At 40.2% G+C, this 20,593-nt stretch overlaps 1 protein-coding gene across 3 annotated transcripts in view; it reads right to left on the bottom strand.

Moving 5' to 3' along the window:
• Nucleotides 1-20,593, bottom strand: part of tenm3 (teneurin transmembrane protein 3) — a 1,636,378-nt gene that overhangs the window by 773,141 nt on the left and 842,644 nt on the right. For all 3 annotated transcript variants that reach the window (XM_059974311.1, XM_059974313.1, XM_059974312.1), the window contains one exon: nucleotides 24-139. The gene's annotated coding sequence lies outside the window, so the exon portion shown is untranslated. The remainder of the gene's footprint in view (nucleotides 1-23; nucleotides 140-20,593) is intronic.

The raw sequence follows: 20,593 nt of genomic DNA, 5'->3' as shown, positions 1-20,593 counted from the left end.
TTACAATATACTGATCAGCTTACCTGACTAGAAAAGGTTCTTAAATGGTCTTCTGTGCTGTTCAGGCCCGTTCGTTTTGATGTTCAACTAGTTCATTTTCTTCATAGCTCCAAGGGATCACTTCATCAATCTGAGCTGTCTGTTGGGACATTAAAAATTAAAATTGACTACTAACTTTAAATTGTTAAGTTTTCCATTCTGGGTACTCAGCTCTAAATAATTAATGTTGTTTAACCAAATAATTCAAGAATTTTATTGACTGTTTAACTTTCATTTTTTTTTTCTTTTTGCAAACTAATATCAAAAAAGTTACAAGGAGGAAATCTGCACAACTTTTATTGACCTTGCCCCAGTTCACTGCTGTTTTTCCGATAACCTTTAATATTCTCTTCTTTTCAAAATTCTTACACAGTTCCCTTGTAGATACAGTCTCTGTTATTGTCTCACTTTCTACTTGTGCTAAGCATAATTCCAAGTGAATAACAATTATTGGTGCATCCCCGTCAATTGTCTAAAAATGTAAACATTTTCAAGTTTCAAAGCTCCTTTTCAAATCTACCTTGTACTATCTGTCCTTGCAGGGCAAAGAAATGATGTTTAATATGCTGCTTATAACTTTATTTTCTGCCAATTCTGAAGAATTTTATTTCTCAGACATAAATCATAGGAAGTCACATTGCTGAAGCAACAATATGGGCAAATGTGAGGGGACACAGGAAAATGATAAGAAAAAAAAGAAATAATGAATGTGGAAATAAACAAATGTTCAAGATATATTTTATAAAAAGAGTTTATTTCTCTGACATTTAGTTAATGAATTCAAGAGATATGAAGGCAGTCTTTTTATAAATCTAATTGGCATTCTGCATATCTTCAGTTTCATGCCTGCTTTCATTTTTGTTCTTTGTATTCATATGTACACCAGGAAGAAATTGGGGGTGGGGGGGGGGTGTCAGTGGCTAGGTTTGTTTTGCTGCTTTTGTTACTGATCCACAAATAAATTCCCACTTAACCTTACATGATCCCATTATCTGAAAAATGCTGATTGAAGGCTGTCTGATGTCCTTGCCAGATCGGTACTTTGCAACATAAAATCTATGTTTTGGAGGAAGGTCGAGTGAAGTTGGGTGGAACTTGGAACTTCTTGGCCACAAAGACTCATTTGTTGGACATGGTCATTTTCATAGCGAGCAAGGTAGTCATGCAAAATAGATATTGGCCCTGGGGCTCACTAAACTTCATGCTAACCATCAGGCAAACATTTACATTTCTACCACTTACTTGGGAATAATATTCTCTTCATAAGACCATAAAACGATAAGACATAGAAGAAGAATTAGCCCATTGAGTCTGCTCCACTATGGCTGATCCCAGATCCCACTCAAGCCCATACACCTGCCATCTCGCCATATCCCTCGATGCCCCGACCGATTAGGACACTCCCATTAGATCGATTCCATATCATATCACCCACTTACATCTTAGGAGCAATTTACAGTGGCCATTGAACACAGTAATTCTCACAAAACTGGATGCAGAGGGAAACCAGGGCACTTATTTACTTGGGAAATGGACAAATTCCACACAGAATGCACAGGGTATGGTTGTTCCCTGGTCGATGGAGCTATGAGGTAGCAGCTCCACTTGCAGCGTCACCATCCCGCCCAGTATATCTGACGCTTTTGTGGCAATGACAATTACTTGTCACTTTATCAGCTCAAGACTTTACGTTGCCTAGGGTGCTGCTACAGGCAGGGTGGACACTTCATTTGCTGAGTTGTGAATAGAATTGAACAGAAATATTGACTGAAGATCTTCTTGATGATAATTAACTTACTGAACACGAGCAGAAAAGATGAAAGATTATATTGGGTTTTATTTGTCACAGGGACATCAAAACACATGCTGAAATGCAGCATTTGCATCAAATCAAAACAGTCATTTAAAAAAAGATAGAACGAAAGCACTGGGTTCCACTTAAAGAAGAATATAACAGAAATGTAGTGAAGCACTTTGAAACTTGTTTGGACCACACTTTGTGTACCATACACTTAATTTCCATACTGCACAAAGAACAAAATGATAACGAAGAAGCTGCAAAATAGATTCACAGGGATGAAGTTTTGAGGGCAATCTGAGCAGGATGGTATTTGCTGCTTGAGAAAAAGGGATGTCTAATAGAGACAGTCTGCAATTAAAAGCAGGTTTGATGAGAGAGTGGTATGGAAATTGTATTCAAAATCTCAAGAAATAGAGGGCTATTCTGCTATGTCAGATGAAAAAGGGTGAGGGAAAACATACAAATATATTCTAACTGACTAGACTATTTGGGGCCGAATGTGATGTTGAGACAAGCAATAGTGAGCTCATGAAATGTTGAATGATTACTGTTGGATAAATTTAGATATCTGGCCAGTTAGAATAGAAAATTAAATGAATGAAAATTACATTTAAAGGAGACATATTAGAAACAAGAATGAGCCATTTTGTCATTCAATTACATCATGATTGAACTGAACTTCAGCTGCATTTACCTGTCTTTGCCCTACTTCCTTCCTCACCATCCCGTAATAAGACGTGACATACATAATATTAAATATATCTATTGACATGGCAATCACAAGCTTTTAGAGCAGACAAAGTTCCAGGTTACCACTCTTTTTTTCCTTGAAAAAAATACTTCCAGATTTCATATCAAATTGGTCTGCTTCTAATTTTAAAATCACAGCCCATTTTTCTTGATTTTGACCAGCAATGCTGTCTGGTTGAAATACTGACAGGTTGATAATGTCAAAAGTAATCTACCAGGTGTAGTTTTGGAATCGGAGAGAAAATTCATCTCGAAGGAAGTTTAAAATTGGTGAACTAAATCACCTTTTAGCTGGACAGTCTATTCCTATCCCGACTGAGACATTTGTTTAGGCAGGAAAATGGATGATAACTCATGAGAGAGCAGTGGTCTGGATGAGAAGGGCAACTTGGCTATCTCAGGTTGAAAGTGAATGTCAGCTCCATAGCTAAAAGATGTCATATCCAAGCAAATACCAGGCAACCTCACATTTACTCCACTGATGTCTCGGATTCAATTTTTTTTTCCTCTTTGAAGAATAGGCTTATTTTAAGAATGGCGCCTTGGGACTTTTGTGAACTTCACAGGCAGTTGAGATTAAGAGCTGAGCATTTTAATCCTTTATAAAAACAATCTGTTTTCTGCATCAGGGATCTCATTATCTTCATCATATAGTTTTGTTTGAGCACAGGGCTGTTGGCAGCAGGTATTGGGAAATAAGCACCATGGTGCAGCAAATGAGAATTACATTCACAATGATAATTTCAGTTAAAAACAGTTTCAAGTAATAATTTCAAGACAACAGCTGAGAAAAAACATGCCTGGACCAGTGTGAGTAAATTTAACAGCATATATTTATAACGTACAAAAATCCCAATAGGCTTTGCAGGAGCATTATCAAACAATGTTTGATTGTTTTACAGATGGCAGTTGACCAAAGCTTGGGCAAAGGGATAACTCTCAGGGAGCAATTTAAAACAGGATAGAGAGGTGACAAGGTTTCAAGAGGTATTCCGGAGCCCTGAGCTATGGCAGCTGAAGACACAGCCACCAAGGATGGAGGGTTCAAATTCAGGAATGATCAGCATAATTAGAGAAACAAAGATATCGCTAGTGGTGTTGGAGAAAATTAGATAAGCAGTGGTGAGGGATTTGTAGGCAAGAGTAAGAATTTTAAAATTAAGTTTTTCTCAGCAGCAACCCATTGTAGGTTAGCAAATACAGGGAGGTGAACAGAAATTGATGGAAGCTAGGGATAATGCATTTTGGATAAACCTACACTTGTGAGAAGATGGGCCTTGACTTGAATGTGGGGCAGCGATAAAGGGAGGATGAGGGTGCAGCAGTGAGTAAAAATCAGTTCCTGCTGGCTGACCGTGGCATCAGAATGCAAAGAAGGTACAACGCCATTCCTTGGCTTGAATTTTCTATATATTTCCCAAACTATGTGCAGAAAATACATTGAAACACAAACCTATTTTAGTACGAAATCAAAGAGATGATATTAGAGATGATAAATTAGTTAATTGTTTAAAATATAAGGATTTTGTTAAATCATATTTTAAATGGTTTAATACACTAGTTACACTGATGCAAATATGTTTTATCACATGGAGTCAATATATAAATGAAGTGCATATATTTACTTGTTCGTTGCTGGGTTATTTCAAAGTTCAAAGTAAATTTATTATCAAAATACATATATGTCACCATGTACAAACTTGAAGTTCATTTTCTTGTGGGCATACTCAATAAATCCAATAACCGTAATGGAATTAATGAAAGACCACTGCAACAGGATGGGCAATCAGTGTGCAAAAACCAACAAACTATGCAAATATGAAAAGAGAAAAGAATAATAAACAAATAAGCAATAGATATTGAGAAGATGTGGTGAAGAGCCCTTGAAAGTGAGTCCACAGGTTGTGAGAACAGTTCAATGGTGGGGCAAGTGAAGTTGAGTGAAGTTATCCCATTTGATTCTAGAGCCTGATGGATGAGGGGTAATAACTGTTCCTGAACCTGGTGGCATGAGTCCAGAGGCTCCTGTATATTCTTACTGATGGCACCAGTGAGAAGAGAGCATGGCCTGGATGGTGGAGGTGCCTGATGATGGATGCTGCTTTCCTGCAACAACACAAAGTGTAGATATGCTTAAGAGTGGGGAGGGCTTTAACTGTGATGAACTGCGCTACATTTTATAAGATTTGCTGTTGAAAGGCATTTGGAGCACAGAAATAGTCAACAGATTTTTCTGTGCGACAGATATATTCAAAGTGAGTTAGACCATAAGATTTCGGAGCAGAATTAAGCTATTCAGCCCATTGAATCCGATCTGCCATTCAGTCAGGGCTGATTTATTTTCCTTCTCAACCCCTTTCTCCCGCCTTTTCCTCATAAACCTTGACACCCTTGCTAATCAAGAATGTATCAACCTCCGCTTTAAAAATACCCAATGACTTGGCCTCCACAGCTGTAATCTCTGATCTGTGTTGTGTTGTTAAATAAATTATTTATCAACTGACTTCAATGGAATAAATGTCATAGGCAAGTACATTGCGCCGATCGACCTAAATAGCATGTTTAGTGTTACTGATCAGGAATTAATTTGGAGGCATTGGAAAATAAGGGTCTGAATAGCAATGGGGAAAGATAGACTCATGGGGTATAGGTACAGAATTCATGGAAGATAATGACAGATTATTTTAGTCCTTAGTGATCCTGCCTGGGGATTAATGACTATGCATATGTGGCTTTTTATTCTTTCTAACATAATGCATCACCTTGAAATCATTTATATTTAAGTTTGAAGCGCGAATGTGGAGAGAGGCAGCAATTTCAAGTTCCTGGATGTCAATATCTCTGAGGACCTAACTTGGACGCAACATATTGATGCAGCTATAAGTAAAGGAAACACAGTGGCTATATTTCATTCGAGTTTGAGGAGATTTAGTTTGTCAAATAAAACACTCGAAAACTTCCACAAATGCATCACTGCCTGGTAAGGCGGTGGGGGGGGGGGGGGGGGGAGCTACTGCACAAGATTGAAGTAAGTTGCAGAATCTTGTAAAATTTGTCAGCTCTATCCTGAGCACTAGCCTCCGTCGTATCCAAGACATCTTTAAGCAGCAGTGCTTTAGGAAAGTGGCATTCATCATTAAGGACCCCCACCACCCAGGACACGCCCTCTTCTCACTGTTACCATCAGGTAGGAGGTACAGAAGCCTAAAGACACACACTCAGCAATTCAGGAACAGCTTCTTCCCCTCTAAACAGACATTGAACCCATGATCACTACATCACTACTAGTTTAACTTAGCTATTTAATAGACATATATATACTTGATGTAACTCAGTTTTTTTCCTCTATATTTATTTATCACTGTACTGCTGCAGCAAAGCTTGTAAATTTCACAACATGTGCCAGTGATATTCAACCCGATTCTGATTGTCCATTATGAAAGAGTTTTAGGAGCCTTCTCATTTTCTATAAACCACATTTATCAATTTGGAGCTGCCTGCTAGATCTGACATTATACTTCTAATTTTTAAATCCAAATAATTAATGCAAATTAGAACTGAGTCAAAAATTGGAAATGCTGCTTCTGGGATGAGATCACAAACCAAGACAGTCTGCTTATGCAAATACAGATTAAAGATCCAATGGATCTCAATAGAAAGAAAGAAGTGAACCTTTCAAAATCCTGGCCAACTTATACTGATACCTTAAATAAAAATCTAATTCATTTTTTTCTGGAGATTTTATTGTGCAGAAATTAACTATTATGTTTTCCCCTTTACAAGAAATTAAAATGTGATGCACTTCTGGAATCCCAAATACATTTTTAAACCAACAACCTTCTTGGCTGGAGGTGGATATTAAAGATCTCCATGATACAATTGCAAAAATAAGACAGGGCAGCTCTCCTCAGTGTCTTGACCAATTTTTAATCCTCAGTCAACATCAGTAAAACTACATACACGATTTATATACCATTATATTTTATGGGACTTCCAAGGTCCATGCTGGCTACTGTGCTTCTGAAACTATTTCATTGCCTGTAGCTTTTATTGACATCTGGACATACACATACAAAAATTTTCATTCTTAAAAATTTATTGGGTGTAACATGTTTTGGTACATCCTGAAATTCTTTTGCACCTGCAGAGCAAACAAACTGACTGGTTAGGAATGCTGGATAATTGAGTGTTTGGCATCTCTATTCTAGAGTGACATTTCACACTTTAACAGAAAATGACGTGGACATAATGCCAACAATAATTGTGCAACAGTCCGCCAACTCCGAGAAAGCCTCTGTAAGGACATGCAAGAAGTCCTCTCATTTGTGAGCCACAACATTATTATGAATGCAATTCTTGGCCATTGCCTCCCACATCCTCTTTTCTCACACACATCGTCTACTGCTTCATAACCGTCCTCCTCAGTTGGACACTAATCAGTGCAAGCTTGTATTCAGTGCTACCGCAGACAGCAGTACAGCACAAAGAGGGTTAATAATGAAGATTTGCTTTAATTCTCATAACATATTGTTTCAGGATATTTACCGATAGTCTCACCTTCCCACAAACAGAGAGTTTATTGATTCCAGGCTCCTACGCACAGAACTGCACGGTTTAATGTTCCACTATGTGTCAAGAAAAGGCATGTTTTTTTTAAAAAGGCAATCTTTAATGGGCCAAGTTCACGAGGAATGAACTGATCTGTAAGTGATTTGGAAGCAGTAAGCCCATCAATCTTAACTCTGGTTTTGCCGCACTTTTCTGTGGGCTTTTGTTACAGAGATGCCAGCCACTTCCATCAAATCATTCCATTGTTAAGTGAGACAGCGACATATTTAGCAAAATAGATGATACCTTTAGCCTAAATTCCCAAGCCATTGGACTTGTATTCTGTACCCTGATATAGCAATGACAATGAAACTAATGAGAGCTAATTCTGACCCAGCAGGTCCCTCCCACCAGTGGATCACTCTCATCAAGAACAAGCCTCTAATTTGGAAGATCTTTCCCTTTTTCTCATTGTGTTTCATGTGTGGCCCTTGCCTGGCAACAACCTTCTTACTTCAGGCAACACCAGCCCCTGGATTGTTGCTCTTTGAGGTTGAAAGGAAAACTGCTTGAACATTTGACTTTTCTTTCAAATAAAAGGTTCATTTTCCAGCTTCTGAATGCCAGAATCACATTATTAGGTACTGTTAACAACTATTGCCCAAAGCATCCTGTTTCTTTTAAGTGCCTATTGAGGAACAGCATTTTTTTTAGCCTGATGAGAGAAGACACATGTATACAGAGTTTTGGCTAATATTAACTTGGAAATAATTGTTTATTATAATTCATACATAAAACATTAAAACATCTCACCCCCCCCACCACACACAAACACAAACACACACACACACCCTTACTTCATGACACTCACAAAATCCTGGTGGAACACAGCAGGCCAGGCAGCATCTATCGGGGGAGGCGCTGTCGACGTTTCATCAGGACTCGGCCCGAAACGTCGACAGCGCTTCTCCCGATAGATGCTGCCTGGCCTGCTGTGTTCCACCAGCATTTTGTGTGTGTGTGTTTGAATTTCCAGCATCTGCTGATTTCCTTGTGTTTACTTCATGACACTAACTGCATTTTCAGCACACATAGAGGCCCACAACCCTGTCGGTTGGTTTGAAGACTTGCACGCCTCAATGATCAGAAAGCTATGTTGGCTGGAATCAGGGCTTTATGCTCTGGCTGTTAGAAGGGTCATTCATGCCAAACAGGTTAAAGGGTAGAGGCCAGACTAAGAGTGATCCACCAGTCCTTGAGGTTCGGGGGTTCAACTCAGGGCTAACAGCCCTGACTGGTAAAACAAAACTGTTGCTGAAACATCAATGAAGAATCTTTCTACGTCTGTATGCAATGGTATCTAAGTTTCCACCTGGGACTTGCATGACTGACAGCAGTGAAAAGCAAGCTACTGACACAATGAAGGAAGTCCTGCCAGAGATGTAGGAGCTTCACTGATGCGCTAAACGTCATGGCATGACCAGCAGTATGTAGGTAGGCGACTATATATTGCAAGGCAGGAGGATCTGGTGAATTTTAGAAGAAGCTGCTGAACTTTTCTTTTATCAATCCTTCTGCATGTCTTTATATAGTCTCATCAAAGAAACACAGAGCAAAGGTGTTGTTTCTTTATTACAAGCCTCTCTTGTATTTTTCAATATACCAAAGCACAATCAGTGTTTTCAAAGTAGAAGAAAAAACTCTAACAATCAAATCACAAAGCAGCTGTAAATATTTTACGTTGGCTTACCAAGTGCCTTCCGCATTGAAAATTTCCAGTTGTTACCTTCCTTACACTTCTGTATATGTAGCAGTTTGATCTCAATTCTGAACCAACACAGCACTACTGCTTCGCTTTAACATTTCTCCTGCTCATATTGTTTAATTACACACTCACCTGCTCTGCTCATTTCAATCAAGATGTTACTGCAGTAGAAAAGATTTAAATCAAAGTTTTATCTCTCTGACGAAATGCTAATGCATAGCAAGTTTTTGAGTCACCACAGTAGGGTAGGTGGGAGGGATAGGAAAACTAAGTTTTTATTGTACAAAGTGGGCGGTTGTATAGTTTGTTGCTAAGAGGCAGTCTTGCCCAGACAGTGGCTTCCCTAGCTGGACGTGCCTGCTGGGACGACGAGTTTTACAGCAGGGCTGGCAGCTTGCCACTAGCCACAGAAGGCTTTTGCCGCAAAACACTGGTGGCAGTGCATTGAATAGTAATTTGTAATGGGAAGTCCTTATTGCCAGGTAATAGCCTCCATTACAACAGGGACTGCACTTCAAATGTACTTTGTTGGCTGAAAAGCACGTCATTACAGAAGAGCAAGTTACTGAAAAGCAAATGACTTGGTCATTGTCACATTAATGCTCGTGGGCCACAGTCATAAAGTAATACAGGTCCTTTGGCCCAACTGGTCCATGCCAATCACCGTAACCACCCTGTGGGTCCCAGTTTCCCATGTTTGCTTCACGTTACAACCCCTCCCTGTACCTATCTGAATGCTTCTTAAATGTTGCAATTGAATCCACCTCTATCACCTCCTCTAGCAGTTTATTTCAGTACTATTTTGGGCAAATTTGAATTGGGATGGCCTACAGATAATGAACACTGAGCTGAACTGAATATGCCTGGACTCTTTTGATTTTGTGTTTTATATCCTGTGTTCTTTGTGTTTATTTTTGTTGCCATTTGCACAATTTGGTTTTTTTTTGCACATGGGGGAGATGTTGACCTTTTCCTTTGAATGATGTCCATGGTTTTTTATGTTTTGTGGCTGTCTGTGGGAAAGACAGAGAGATAAAACTTTGATTTAAAGACATTCTTGCCATAGAGGGAGTACAGAGAAGGTTCACCAGATTGATTCCTGGGATGGCAGGACTTTCATATGAAGAAAGACTGGATCGTCTAGGCTTATACTCACTGGAATTTAGAAGATTGAGGGGGGATCTTATTGAAACGTATAAAATTCTAAAGGGATTGGACAGGCTAGATGCAGGAAGATTGTTTCCGATGTTGGGGAAGTCCAGAACAAGGGGTCACAGTTTAAGGATAAAGGGGAAGCCTTTTAGGACCGAGATGAGGAAAAACTTCTTCACACAGAGAGTGGTGAATCTGTGGAATTCTCTGCCACAGGAAACAGTTGAGGCCAGTTCATTGGCTATATTTAAGAGGAAGTTAGATATGGCCCTTGTGGCTAAAGGGATCAGGGGGTATGGAGAGAAAGCAGGTACAGGGTTCTGAGTTGGATGATCAGCCATGATCATACTGAATGGCGGTGCAGGCTCAAAGGGCCAAATGGCCTACTCCTGCACCTATTTTCTATGTTTCTATGTTAAGACAAATCTCAGGGTTGTATACCATATACATACTTTGATCATAAATGTACTTTGAATCTTCTATGTAAAGAAATTACCTTTCAGTCCCTTTTAAAGATCTCTCCCTGCTTAACATGCATCTCTGTCCTCTAGTTTTGGACCTGCCAACTCTAGGCGATAGACTATGAACATCTACCTTATCACAGCTCACATAATTTCATAAATTTCTATGAGATCACCCTTCATTCTCCAGTGCTCCAGGGAATAAAGATCCAGCATGACCAACCTCTCCCTATAACTCAAGCCCTCGAGTCTAAGCAGTGTCTTCATTAATCTCTTCTGCATCTTCTCCAACTTGACAATGTTTTTCCTGTAACAGGATGACCAAAACTATTCATAATACTCAAAGTGTAGCCTCGTCATTGACTTACATAACCGCAATGTTATGTCCCTATTCCTAAATACGATGCTAGGACTGACGAAGGGCCAGCGGGCTAAGTACCTTCTTCACTACCCTATATGGGCACCTCACCTGTCACCCACCTCCAGGCAGAAAATCGGCCTTCAACCATTTCCCTCTGCTTTTATTATCCAGCAGCTTCTGAGTCTACCTCACAGGCTCTCCCTGAATCCCATGTAACCTAACATCTCCAACTATGTGCACCAAACACATGTAATATTATTTTAATTATCTTTCATCAAACTATTCTTCCGCTCATAGCCTAATTCTTACCAACTCCCAGGCTGCTGTCACTAATGTATTTCCAGTTCAGCAATACCCGAGTATAAAAGTTCTCCTCAACATACTCACTTCCTCCTCCAGCTAACATCAGGCAGCATGCATTGATGACTCAAAACATCAGTTTTGTTCCTCTACATATGCTGCCTGATCTATTAAGTATTTCCAGCAAAAGCTTTTAACTTTCAGATTTACAGCATCTAAATGACTTTGTATATCAAAAGCAAAACACCCAAAATGCTGGAGGAACTCAGCAGGTCAGGCAGCCGATGGCTGTGTTCCTTCAATTCTCATCCTCTTCATTACCCTCGGAGACTGGGCCTTCGGTTGGAATTTTCTGTCTAAAACTTCTTAACTTGCTTCTCTCCTTTAAGAAATTCTTTATAACTTAGTTGTTCTTAAACCAACATTATGAATGTCTGTTCTATTATTTGCAAACACGCTTTCTATCAGAATTTGTCCAATTAGGTTTCTTGAAACCTTAGATTAAAAAATACAACACAAGTCAAAGTCAAATTTATTATCAAATTACATATGTTATACTATACTAGGGTTCATTTTCTTTCAGGCATTTACATCAAAATAAATAATTTATGAAAAGCTATACATAAACAAAGACCAATAAACAAAGAGGACAAAATGTGAACAAAATAATACCAAGAACTTGAGCTGTGGAGTCATTGAAAGTAGGTTAGGGAATCAGTTCACTGTTGAGGTGAGTGAAGTTATCAAAATCATTTTGGCAGCCTGATGGTTGTAGGGTAATAACTACTTCTGAACCTGGTGGTGTAGGACCTAGAGCTTCTGTACTTCCTGCCTGGTGTTAATAGTGAGAAGAGAATATGGTGGGGATCCGTAATAATGAACACTGCCTTTCTGAGACACTGCTCCTTGAAGTTGTCCTGGGTACTTTGTAGGCTAGTGCCCAAGATGGAGCTGACCAAATTTACAACCCTCTGCAGCTTCCTTCTGTCCTGTGCAGTACAGTGATGCCCCTTCATGCCAGACAGTGATGCAGCCTATCAGAAGGCTCTCCATGGTACATCTATCGAGGTTTTTGAGTGCATTTGTTGACATACCGAATCTTTTCAAACTCCTAATGGAGTATAGTCGCTGTCTTGCCTTCTTTATAACTGAAGCGATATGTTGGTGAAATTAGGGAGAGAAGAAAATGAAGAAAAGTTACGAAACCTTTTCTTATATTGCAAATGATTAGCACATACTTTTTAATATGAAGTGTGCATCAATAGTTAGACTGCATGTACTTACGGAAGCCCCTTTTCATTATGGCCCTTAGGACTCAATCATGTAAAGATGAAAAAAAAACAGCATCTTGTATTTTTACAGCTAGTCCAGGCATGGGCAAACTGTGGCCCGTTAAGCTTTTTAATACGGCCCGCAGAACTTGATGAAATTATATTAATAAACCTTGTTAACGTTTTTTCCCCGCAATTCTGGCATCTTCCCAATAGATGAGGCACTCTATATACATTGATCTTTGTTGAGGTGCAGCGTATTACTCCACATTTGCGCTTTACTTTGTGACCTTGTGGCGACCCATTTCCTGGCACATCCGAACCGGCTCACAATTAGCCAGCGTTCCGGCTAAGGGAGATAGCCTGCGGGGATTTGCAAGCACAGAGCTCCGCATACTGGTGCGCTCTCACTGTTCTGTCATTGTGCGGGTCGTTGTTGAGTTTTGGCACAGGGGACAATTGAATAAGAAGGAGCAGGACAAGTAGACCTGCATCTCCTACCATTTTTGAAATAAAGACAGTCAGGAGGAGAGTGATGATGATAATATCTTGAAGGATAACAGAATTTTCAGTGCTTTAAAATAATAACTGTTACTATTAAAAAAAGCTGTATTTTATTCATTTAATTTTCAGTGTTTTAAAAGACATTTCAATAAATAGCTAAATACCATGGGACTTCAAAGACAGATATTTTGTTGTAATGCATTTGTTCATTTTCAATTGAAATTAAAGCACATGTTTTCTACATATCCCATGATATTTTATTTTCTCTTATGAGGTGTATTACCAAAACACTCCGTCCATCTGCTCCTGGTCCGGCCCCCCTGTCAAATTTTAGAACCCTTTGTGGCCCTCAAGTCAAAAAGTTTGCCCACCCCTGAGCTAGTCTTTACATGCAAGTAAATCAAAAGACTTTCCACCGTGTGCAAAATGTAATTAAAAATACCTTTCACTTAATGTTACGTGTGGGCTATTAATTCTTTCCTGGGCAAAACGCATTTCAAGTCTGATGAAGTGCATTTACAAAAAAGACCTTGTTCAGTATTCTTTGCAAGTTCAATAATGAGGAAGCCAGTGTGGCGATCAATGTGACATTTTCACAAGTTCTTCCTTGCAAATTGGGTAAAATATCGAGAGGAAGATTCGTGTGTGAATTGTGAGTTCTCAGAAGGGTGAGGGGAAAATGAACCACAGGAGAGCTGATACTGCACGAATGATTTTGAAACTAAAGTATGCAAGCCATCAAAATGCATTGCTGAGGCTTTTGAATCCCATTCACTCCCAGCACACTCAACAGCCTGGAGACGGGGTGTGAGCCCACAATCGCCCGAATTTCTCGCTGATCTCACCAATTAAGGTGTTGAGCAAGACTGAAATCACTGAGGACAAGAGCGGAAGGAGAGCAGATGTTCAGTGCTCCTGAGGGTGACCAGTTTCTTGTCTCACTCGCTGCTGCCAGAGTCCTGCGTTCTTTGACAAGGTGTAGTTGACACAGTTTGTGGATTGTACTCCATAGTTCACGTTTCTGTTTTCTGGTTTCAGGTCATTCATTTTGTTGCTGTTTTGTGCAATTTTGATCAGGGCAGTCTGGCTCTGCGGCCTGCAGTCAACGAATGACACAGCACTAAATTGAACTGAACTGAGCTGAGCTGCATAATCCTGGGCTGTTTTGATGATCTGTGGTTTGCCGTTTTATATTCCATGTTTTTCACTCTTGATTTGCACTTGAGCAATTTGTTCTTTTTTAGCGCTTGGGGGGGGGGGGTATAATGTTCTTCTTTGAATGGGTTCCATGGTTTTCTTTCTTTGTTTCATAGCTGCCTGTGGGAAGATGAATATCAGCATCAAAGTATGTATACTGCATGCATACTTTGATAATAAATGTACTTTGAGCCTCTGAATCTTGCTCTGTGGTGCATACACAGTTCAGCTGTCTTAACCAGCTCAATTCAAATCAGCAGTCCAATAGAGCAGCAGTTCACAAATTAATCCAATGCCTGCAGAGTTTGAAAGAAGCATGGTAACAATCCCAAGCACCTGGCTTTCAGGGAGCATCAGGGAAACATACAAGGTCATTGAAAGTAGTCCAAACACTAAACCAGCTTTAGTGCAAGGCTTATCTCTGAAGCTTTGGAAAAGTTTCACTCATTGCAAATTTGCTGCTGATTTTAATGTGGTTTACAGACTTAGCCATGTAAATATAGATAGGAATTTTACAATTATCTACTGTATACTTGCATGCTAGGCTTTCATTCTGCACCTCAGGCCTGGAAGGGATAGCATTATTTGCAAGCCCATTATATGCCATTTAGTTCATGAAATTTTCTGCTTTACCTGATTGCCAGAAGCTCTGGTGGTTTGTGTTTTAGTGTTTTTAAGTCTATTAAAATTGAAATAAATCTGTCTGTAACTGGCACAGAATAAGTGGGCCAACTTCAACAAGACCTAGAAATCTTGAGAACTGTCAATATACAAACTGCTGGAGGAACATTGCAGATCTGGCACCATCTATTGAGAGGAATAAAGTGTCAACATTTTGGGCTAAAACACGTCGTCATCACTCATGAAGGTCCCGATGAAGGGTCTCAGCCCGAAACGCAGACTCTTCATTCCTCTTAATAGATCTGCATGATCTGTTGAGTTCCCCCAGTAGTTTGCTGGATTTCCAGCATCTGCAGGATCTCCTGTGTTTAGAACTCACAATATTTCAGGTATAGCACCACCACCAGAAATGATCAAGTCAATTGAAGTAAAATTCAGGAAGAAGTTAGCAATGGAAGCTGAAACACTAGCATTAATGTTACACAATTGCCCCAAAGTTGAAACCACTGTCTGCCAAAGAAATCAAGACCACTTCAATGTTATGCCATCATTGCTAACGTGACATAATAAAAGAAAAAACGTAATGAATTTCCAAAGTCAGGCCGAGGAACTGAAAGTATTATTACCCAAACCCAGTCTGCCATAATCTCTCTGATACAATCCGAATGAATCACACAAGAAATACAAACCAAAAATTATAGTGTATTACACACAAAATGCTGGAGGAACTTGGCTGGTCAGGTAGTATTTATGTTCGATGGCGGCATTAAGGAGCGACTGTTTGCAGGCAACTCTGAAATCATCAAAATTGCGTGCAAATCATCAAAAATTCCCATTCAAGACTAATATAGCTGAAACTCATAGTCTCAGTCATGGGTAATTCAGTAAGCAGCATTGTTTTAAAAAATTTATCAATACTGAAAATTGATGAACCTTGGACTGCAGACTTAGGTCGTGAAAGTGTTTCCCCTTTAAGAAAACGAAAGTGGGCATGGTGTGCCGGTCTGCAAGTACAATTGAACTGCAGAGGCCTTACACCCCCATTCACGACTATCCTGTTGGTGAATGCAGAATCTCTGGTAAATAATGTTGAAGACCTCAGAGCAAGATTGCTGTACCAGAGGAACATCAGGGACATACTGCTTCACGAAACATGGCTATCCCCTGCCATTTCGGACACAGCGCTGCAGCTCGATGGTTTCATAAGTCTCTGCAAAGACAGGATAGCTGAGTCTTTTAAAAGCAGAGCAGATAGAGAATGCTTTATGATTAGCTCATCGTGGTGCATAAATGTGGCAGTTCTGTCTCAGTCCTGCTCATCTGACTTGGAACATCTAGGGTTAAATGCCATCCAGTTTAATTGCCAAGGGAGTTTTCCGCCATCATCCTGGCAGTGGTGTGCCTTCCACCTCAGGCCAATGTCAGGCAGGCATTGGATGAACTGAGCAACATAATCAACAGCTAGAAAACTGTGTACCCTGATGTCCTTCCTATCACTGAGGCCAGCTTGAACAACTGACACCGACATATCACCTGTGGAACTAGAGGAGCCAGCACACTTGACCACTGATAAGACCAACATCAAGAATGCCATCATACGATCCCACACCCACACTTTGGAAAGTCTGAACTTCTGGCTGTACTTCTACTCTCACTGTACAGGCCAGAGTCTAAAGCCCACAACATCAGAGGTGAGAACCAAGACGGTATGGTCAAAGAAGGTGGAGGAGGGCTTACAGGACTGCTTTGAGTTGGTGGACTCAATATTCAGGGATTCATTTTAAGAGTCCAGTTGTCACAGACTTCATCAACACCTGTGTGGATGAGTGTATATCTTTGAGAACATACTGGACACACTCAAATTAAAAGCTGTGGATGAACCAGGAGATTTATAGTCTGCTGAGGGCTAGATCTATGGCATTCAAGACCAGTGATCCTGAAGTATATAAGAAGTTCAGGTATGACCAATGGAAGGCTATTTTAGGGGTGAATAAACAATTCTGATTGAGGTTATAGATGTAATCGGATATACGTCAGCTCTGGCAGGGTTTACAGGCCATTACTTCCTACAAAGTGAAAACCAACATCATGAATGCCTGTGATACTTCACTCCCCGAAAGGCTCAATCCTTTTAGGCATGCTTTGAAAGGGAGAATTAAACTACACTTGTGCAAATCCCTGCAGTATCTGGTGACCCCTGTGATCTCTGTCATGGAGGCCAAGGTCAGAACTTCTTTCAAAAGGGTGAACTCTCGCAAGGTATCATGCCCTGACAGTGTACCTGGTGGGGCTCTGAAAACCTGTGCCAATCAACTGGTGGGAGTGTTCAAGGCTATCTTCAGACTCACACTGCTGCAGTCAGAGGTTCCCACCTGCTTCTAGAGGGTGACAATCATACCAGTGCTCAATGTTTCAATGAAGACACGCACTCAATGTTTCAGGAATAGCTTCTTCTCCTCTGCCATTAGATTTCGAAATGGACAATGAACACTACCTCAGTATTTTTTCCTCTCTTATTGCACTACTTAATTTTTCATTAATACTTCTTTTTGTAATTATAGTTTTAATTATTATGTATTGCATTGCACTGCTGCCACAAACAACAAATTTCATGACATATGCCAGTGATAACAAACAAGATTCTGGAGAGGAATAAGTAGTCAATATTTTGGACCAAGATGCTTAATCAGGACCAGAAAAGAAGTGGGAAAAAGCCATGGTTCCACACTAGGTCAGATCTTTTCTTGTAGAAAACATGGAGAAAAAAGCTTTTGCACTCTCTGCTCCTCCATTTTATTGAATGATGTCAGTGGGCTGCTTTTAAAACAAAACATGACTTGAAGGCAGATAGTCATTTTACCGTTAAATCCACACCACCTTATCAAGATTCTCCATTTGCTGACAAGATAAAATGTTTCTGTTATTGGATCACCCCAGCTGCACAAGAAAGTTCATCAACATCAAATGCTTGAACTGGATTTCTCAACCAGAAGGACAATGATTCTCTGTGGACAAAACAAAACTTGTTGCGTTTATAGTCCATCTTGCTGTGATATTTGGCTTTGTGTCAAAAATGAACAGCTGACTGCATTAAAACTAACAACTACAGACTCCAGGTTATTATTGCTCATATGGTCAATGAGATGAAGAGCCCATCTCACATTGTCCTGGGTTTGCCTACTTTTTACAAGACCTGTTTGATCTGTGTCAATTAGATATGGAATTACATTTTCCAATTTTTTTGCTAATATTGATGCAAATAATCTATGTTTAGATCTATGTTTAGGAACAGCTGACTGCATTATCCCTACAAAATAACATTTAAGTAAGGATCAACCTTCCTGATTTTGAAGTCTACTCAACACAGTCAATGCTTTGATGTGCTGGGTTCTCATGCACTCAGGTCAGAAAAGTTCCAGCAGATTTTGATGTCATTGGAATTCTTGACATTCAGGTTGGAATGTGACTCCAAAAGGATGGGCTTTAGCCTGTTGTATTCCATGGGATGAAGTCCAAAGTGAAATTGGAGCATTGAATATCAAATAAATTAAGTCAGACAATTTTACCCCTTTAGGTTCTCTTTTCTGCAATACCATCTTTTTAGTTTTTAAATACAATGACTATGAATGCAAAATATTGCTGCATAGCATAGATTTTGGTGGAAGGGAGTAATTTGATCAGCAATCTAAGTAATTCACAGACTATCCCTTCCTTACAAAGAAAATTGAATCATTTATCTCTCAAAACATTCACCGGCCTGCCACAAGGAGATTAAAAAAACAACTAAATCAGCACTGCATACCAAGCTTAACTCAAGACAACTGTTGCAAACAGGGTGAAGAGGACAACAGTCACACTATGGTTATGTTATTGGATTGGTGGTGAGATGCAGGCTGGTGACCAAATGTCAACACAGCAATTGGGAAGCTGAGTCAGGAATGAAAAGGTAGTGTATGTCAAGACATCCCACCCTCCTTCAGGGAATGACCCTGATGTGATTCTACAGGAATGCAATTGAACGCAATGACATTTACAAGGTGCGCTGCACTGCCAATAACAAGCAGCTGCCATTATCAAGGAACTCCATCATCCAGGCCACTCTTTCTCCTTGCTGCTGCCTTCAGTCCCACACCATCACTTTCAGGAACAGTTGTCACTCTTCAACCACCAGGCTCCTGAACCGGCACGGATAACTTCACTCATCTCAACAGTGAACTCATTCTACAATCTGTGGATTCACTTTCAAGAACTTTACAACTCAAGTCCCCAGTATTATTTATTTCTTGTATTTTCACAATTAGTTCTTTTTTGTATGTTGGTTGTTTGTCAGTCTGTTTGTGTGAGTTTTTCATTGATTGTATTGCATTTCTTTGTTCTACTGTAAATATCTGCAAGAAAATGAATCTCAGGGTAGTATATAGTGATATACAGTGTATGTAGTTTGATAATAAATTTACTTTGAACTTTAACTCCTTGTTACCTTAAGTATTGGCAGATATTCAGCTCAAAAGGAATTGTGCATGAGCAATTAATGCTCCCCTCTCTGATGACACCCGAAACGCATATTGTTATTTTCCCTGGCAATTTCTTTTATGCCTCCTTCCAAACCTTGCATGGAGGTTATTCTTGTGGGCACAGGATGCTGATGTATCCTCTTCTTCAGCTCGTCACCCTGACTGGGACAGAGGCTGCTGATAGCAGCTCACCAGACTCCTCAGTCCTGGGCCAAATGCTGATCGACCCTGTGGCTTTCGCTTTCACACACGACTACAGATGTCTTCTAGGTGAAGATCCTTCCCCTCCCATGGATGAGGACTTTGGAGCTTCTGTTGGTGTTTCTGTAGCACTGGGTTTTCAGGGGATGGGGTTGCTAGGCCCATGCCCAATCCTCCTGCTTTCTCAGCTGGGTTTGGGACCATCCATGCAGAGTTATGCTTAGGTGTGCGCCTCTTAAGTTGTATCACAGCTAACTCTACCGGGAGTTGATCGCAGATGTGCTCAACCATATCCTTACATGTGTTACACCGTGTGGGAATTGTTTAATTTGGTGCTTCTGGCAGCCTATGCACACTTCAAACCTCTGGAGAAGGGCTCTGAGCGATGAACGTTCAGGAGGTATGTCAAACCACCAAGGGTCTGTCACTCACAGTCTTAAACACCACCTGAAAAAGTCTGTAGGTTTGAAAAGGATATACAGCATGAATACAGGTCTGGACAGTCTATACCAGCACTGGATTATCAAGGTTTGGTGCATCTGCACAAAAGGTAGTGCTCACTCAAATGAGGAAGCTGGAATAGAGGAAAAGAGAATGTCAAAACTTAAGAACCACTAACATTCTCATCCCTCTGCTACCTGTGTGGAGGGAATTTTCAATCCCAGATTTATCCAGTCAGACATCTCTGCACATATGCAAAGCTACAGATCAGATGTCATGGTTCTTACTTGAGAACCAGTGATGAACAACAATAATACCTTATATCTTTGCTCCACACAAGCCCCCCTCCTATTATCCTCTGCATAACCTCTATTTTTCCATTTTCTTCATCTGCATGTTCAATTGCTAATTAAAACATCAAATTGCAGTGGGTTGATGATGGGGCTGGAAGGGGGTGGTGGTGGTGTGAGCAGATTGGTGAAAACCTGGCAAACAAACCAAAGATGTTTGCAGTCGTTTGGAGTCTCCAAGTCTGCGCAAGATATATAATGGCATGCCAGTCTTCAATATGCACATTAGTTCTTCACTGATACCAGGAACCTGTACAGCAGGGGTTCCCAACCTGAGGTCCACAGACCTCTCAGTTAAAGGTAGGGGTCTATGCCAT

Source organism: Hypanus sabinus, chromosome 7, assembly GCF_030144855.1.
Source record: "Hypanus sabinus isolate sHypSab1 chromosome 7, sHypSab1.hap1, whole genome shotgun sequence".
NCBI classification, from domain to species: domain Eukaryota; kingdom Metazoa; phylum Chordata; class Chondrichthyes; order Myliobatiformes; family Dasyatidae; genus Hypanus; species Hypanus sabinus.
The sequence above is the reverse complement of the archived record's forward strand: the minus strand, read 5'-3'. Positions and strand labels throughout refer to the sequence as shown.